We start from the raw sequence: 5,956 nt of genomic DNA on the forward strand, positions 1-5,956 counted from the left end.
AAGTCCGTCTAAAGCTGTCGAAAAGACTCCGTATGAAATATGGAAGGGAACGGTCCCTAACTTGTCCTTTATTCAGGTTTGGGGCTGCGAGGCTTATGTCAAGTGGAGACACGAGGATAAGCTCGGCCCGCGATCGGTCAAGACATACTTTATTGGTTATCCAAAAGGAATTTTTGGTCATTACTTCTATTCGCCTACCGAACATCGAGTTTTTGTTGCGGCTAGTGCAAAGTTCTTAGAGAAAGAATTTCTCGAGAACAAGTCAAGTAATAGAACCTTCGAGCTGTCGGAGATTCAAGAACCAACAACCGAGGAACAGATGGAGGAAGATGTTCCTTCAACTAATGATACGGTTAACATTCCTCAGGAACCTAGGAGGTCGGGTAGAGTCTCTAATCCTCCAGACAGATACATTGGTATGGTCGAGGAAAATGACGTTTTGCTCCTAGAGAGTAATGAACCCGCTACCTATAAAGGTGCCATGACCTGTTCCGACTCTAAGCTATGGCTTGAAGCCATGCAATCCGAGATGGACTCCATGTATGAGAATGACGTATGGGATCTTGTTGATTTACCTAACAAGGTACGACCTCTTCAGTGCAAATGGCTTTACAAAATAAAGCATTTTGTAGATGGGCAACCATATACCTATAAGGCACGACTAGTGGCAAAACGTTTCACTCAAGTGCACGGATTGCATTATGATGAAATTTTTGCACCAGTAGTTATGCTGCGTTCCATTCGGATAATCTTAGCGATTGCCGCTTTTCATGACTATGAAATTTGGCAGATGGATGTGAAAACCGCCTTCTTAAACGGTTATTTGGAGGAGGAATTGTACATGGTACAACCCGAAAGTTTCATAGATCCTGAAAATCCTAAAAAAGTGTGCAAGCTTAAACATTCCATTTATGGACTTAAGGAAGCTTCTCGGAGTTGGAATCATCATTTCGACCAGGTGATAAAAGAGTATGGTTTCACTCGATCGGTCGAGGAACCATGCTTATATATCAAGTCGAGTGGGAGCAAGATTGTTTTCTTGATATTGTATGTCGATGACATACTCTTGATTGGGAATGACATTCCTCTCTTATCTTCGGTAAAAGGATGGTTGAAGAACCATTTCCAGATGAAAGATCTGGGTGAGGCACAACGCATATTGGGAATCCGTATCTATCGAGATAGATCACGACGGATGTTATCACTGAGTCAGGAGTCTTATTTAAATACGATTCTTGAAAGGTTCAGCATGACCAACTCCAAGAAGGGGAACCTTCCAATGACTTCTGGGATGCATTTGAGCAAGTCTCAGTCACCCACAACACCGGAAGGGGTTGAACGCATGAGTCGTGTTCCTTATGCATCAGCCATAGGATCAATCATGTATGCCATGATATGCACACATCCAGACGTGGCATATGCATTGAGTATGATGAGTCGGTACCAAAACAATCCAGGTGAAACACACTGGATTGCTGTTAAAAACATCCTTAAGTACCTACGGAGAACTAAGGATTGGGCATTGACTTATGGAGGAGATACTAAGCTATGTGCAATCGGTTACGCAGATTCTAGCTTCCAAACGGATCGAGATGATTCGAAATCTCAGTCTGGATTCGTTTTTACTCTTAATGGTGCCGCGGTCAGCTGGAAAAGTTCCAAGCATGAAGTTGTAGCAGATTCTACCACTGAATCCGAGTACTATGCCGCTTCAGAAGCAGCAAAGGAAGCTATATGGATGCATCAATTCTTACAAGGACTAACCATCGTTCCTAGTTCGAATGACCCAATCACCATCTATTGTGACAATAAAGGTGCCATCTTCCAAGCCAAGGAGCCTAAGTCTAGCAACAAGTCTAGACATGTACATCGGAAGGCTCACCTGATCCGTGATTATGTCGAGCAAGAGGAGATAGTGATTGACAAGATTGCTTCGGACAACAACATCGCGGACCCTCTCACTAAACCATTGAAATATGACAAGCATGAAGGGCACGTTATTTCTATGGGAATTAAACGTGTTCCTGAGTTGTACTAGTTGCTTATGGATTCGATACATTTTCTTTTTCATATGCTATTTATAACTTCATCGTTTTTCATATTTTGTTTTTCATGTGGATTGTACAACAACATTGAACGCCACAAAGTGAACTGAATTACATTATATTTATTTTGGTCCGTAATCGCCTACATGAGCTGATAACTCTGGCTATTATATTGTGAAGTTGGTTGATGGTGGGTTCAACGAGCCATAAGTCAAACGGTTGGCTAATCGATCACAGATGCGAGTTATAATGATACCTCGTAGGACATTGTGACAACGTAATGGAGTCCTAATGTTTAAAAACATTCGGTGCCAGGTCATGGATTGGACGTCCATTGTGTTCCTAGAGTCGATTCTTTTGACTATCGACTGTCTCTTGAGATTAAGGCAGTTTTTGGGTGACTGGTTTCTTTGTCATGGTCGACGGTAACAGGAGGCTAAGCAGATTTTTATTGGGTCATTTCATACTGTGCTTGTATCTGCAGGATTCGAGTTGGAGAAAATATCCAACCTTTATCAGGTTTAGTCATTTCTCAGGGCCACTCGAGGAGTTGTAACTGAAATGCATGGCCATGCTCGAATGATGATTCGTTTATCAGTTAATTTACTCTCTAGTCGGGAAAACCACTCTTGATATTGATCACTTGTAAAATACGACCTTTGTGAATACGGATTTTGCAAATTTTTTTACATTGAGTGGGAGAAATTAAGGATTTGAGAATCGGTTATCGCACATACACTTGTGAGGACAAGTGGGAGATTGTTGGAGCTAGTGTCCTCCACAGTTAGTGTGATAACATATATAAATCTCTTATAGGTTCACAGGGTATACTTAGTATTTTATCAGTTGATTAATAACGTTTATTAATAACGGTTGGCTTGCTAGAAGTTTGACGTTATTATCATACTGATAGCGGTGATCAAATGGTCCCTAAAAGTCACACCTAAAGAATGTGTTTGAGATATGTGATTGTATGAAAATATAATCACATTGATGCCTTATATGACTAAAAGGTTAGTCCATGTATTTGACTAAAAAGTTAGTCAATGTGATGATGAGACGATTATTTAATACAATTAAATAATCCAGCTGAGACGAATTAATTGTTAATTCGTAAATTGAATATAAAAAGTTATATTTAATTAATGTATATAATGTTAGCTTAAACGAATTAAGATGTTAATTCGTAATTAAACGTAAACGATTATATTTAATTAGCAAATTATAAATATGCGATATTTATTGTTAATGTATATATTATACGAAATTGTCATAATAAATGTTGACAGACCGGTATTAATAAATCGACTACAAACTGTTGTGTGTGGACTTATTAATACATGACTACATAAATGATAATTGATAATTATATACACATTTTATACAATATGATAACTACCAAAAAATAAGAAGATTTTTCTCCTTATTTTGGTGTTACACGTTTTAACAAAAGAAAGAGAAGAAAAATATCTTCCCCTTATTTCTCCTATTTTCGGTTATATTAGGTGAGAGGGAGGATTATTTTTCTTACTTGATTTTGACTAAAACACTCTCATCAAAACCCTAAAAATAATTAGCAATTAAGGATCTCTTTCTAGCAAGAACAAGGGCATTTCTCAAAGCATTTTGGGTGCAACGATTAGGAGAATATCGATCTCGATATTTGTTCTTAGGCCAAATTGCTAGGACTGAAGGTTAATTCTAATCTCTATTCTTTTGTTTATACAATTCGTTTATGACTAGCAATTTCATATTTCATAATTTCGTTATAATCCGAATTTTCTTGATGAAATATAATGATATTTCTCACATACATGCCAAAAACCAAAACTGATAAAGAGATACAAGTTCTCCAAAACTGTCTACTATCAGAAGACTATAAAACTATCAAACACAGCGGAATACTTCTAAACTGCATCGTGGTGACTCCTCCCAGGTATCCCATACGCATCAGCTCATACCTGCTCAATAACTGCTCTCCACCCCCGAATGGATCACCACAGTTTTTAAAACATTTAAACGGGGTCAGTACTAATTACACAAAAACAAAGCCACAATGAAACAAGTACACAAACAGTTCAAACAACTCAACACAACCCCAGTCTCCATCTCCAATCTCCACACAACTGACTACACACTAAAGTGTGTAGCCCTGCCAGAGTACCCATCGCAACAGGTTACTCCTCGCGGGACCGCAGCCGTTCCCACCTAAGCCCCGCTCATCTCCATCGAGCGATAAACTTATGTTCATTAATGTGCACATCCCTCCTGTGGCGGGTTCCACAGGAGGCGAATCAAGGGCGTGAAGCCACTCCCGCAAGTGACTCCACTCAGCCAGGGACACACCCCGAAGAACACAGACAGATACAACAACAGTCAACGACAATAAACAACAACCGTCACAACACCAACAATTACCAACAGTACAATAACCACACACATCATGTAACTAATACTCTAAGTAGGGAAACCCTACCTGGAATGCAATACAGTCAGACGATCTCAACAACTGTTATAAAAAAGCCTCCTCTACGAATCCTCCTCCTAACATAATATCACATATATCACTAACCACACAAAACTAACACAAATCCCCAATTCCCAAAATTAGGGTTTAACAAGACTTAATTAAATATAACAAATTCGGTACATAGGTCTTACCCTTGACGCAAGGATCACAAAGATGTAAAGAAAGATGAATTCCGACCCTCCAAGCTCCGGGATTTGTCAATAATGCGACGAATGCGAAGTACGTAGGTTGAAATCTCTTTTTCAAAGTAATTAGGTTTGTAAAAGCGTATTATGAAAGTGACGGAAGTGTTTATATACTAATTCGCATTATTAACAAAACCTGACAAAACATTCCCCGTAAACCGGGCTACTCGATCGAGTAACTGACGTACTCGATCGAGTGCCGCCTACTCGACCGAGTACCAAGGCTACTCGATCGAGTACCCTACAAGTCAGAAACTATTTTAAATTGCAAAACACCCTTACTCGACAGAGTAAGACCCACTCGATAGAGTACCCAGAGACTCATAAAACCGTAGTATTACAGTCTTCCCTCCTTAAAAAGAAATTCGTCCCCAAAGTTCAACCCATACATAAAAACAAACATACTCACTCAGTTAAGACGCAACAAAGCTACTAAAAACTCAAAACAAAACCCCAACTTATAAAACATGAAACCATGAACTCTTAACACCAACTCCATCAACTATTCCTACCTCCACACATCGCTCACGATGTCGTATCAACTACATCATAAACTCTCCCGACACTAACTCCATACACTACCAACTACCATCCACTAACGCTGCTAGCTCCATAATATATCATCCACTACCAAATTCAATATCAAGACATCAAACGGAATGTTACATTCTACCACCCTTAAAAAGAACTTCGTCCTCGAAGTTTGCTCACACTCATAACCTCATCATCCAACTGTCAACACTAGTGAAATATTCTCACACTCCTAAACATCACACTACTACAAGCACGGCCATGGCCTTTTAACAACATCAACCACAATATATACAACTTCATTCTTTATGCTACACCAACACTCTACTTTGAATTATACTACGACATGCACAATCATCAAACTCTCTTTGCTGCATCCTACTCCTCTTAAGACACATGTTACGTCCTCCTAACTCACTAATACTATATCCTTAGTTATATCTTCTCATTATTCTCATCACCATCACATGTCATAGATAACGGCCTATAATCTAAACAATCGCTAATCATATATCCAAGGTTCTCTTACTTGAACATTTCTCATCCCTCAATTCATTCGGTACACCACCTAACCTATACCACAAAATCCTTAGCTTAACCAAAACTTCACTTGTTCCCTATTACCGCCAAAACGACATAATCCTCTATACGTGCACCATTTCCAT

This window comes from Silene latifolia, chromosome 11, assembly GCF_048544455.1.
Source record: "Silene latifolia isolate original U9 population chromosome 11, ASM4854445v1, whole genome shotgun sequence".
Classification (NCBI taxonomy): Eukaryota; Viridiplantae; Streptophyta; class Magnoliopsida; order Caryophyllales; family Caryophyllaceae; genus Silene; species Silene latifolia.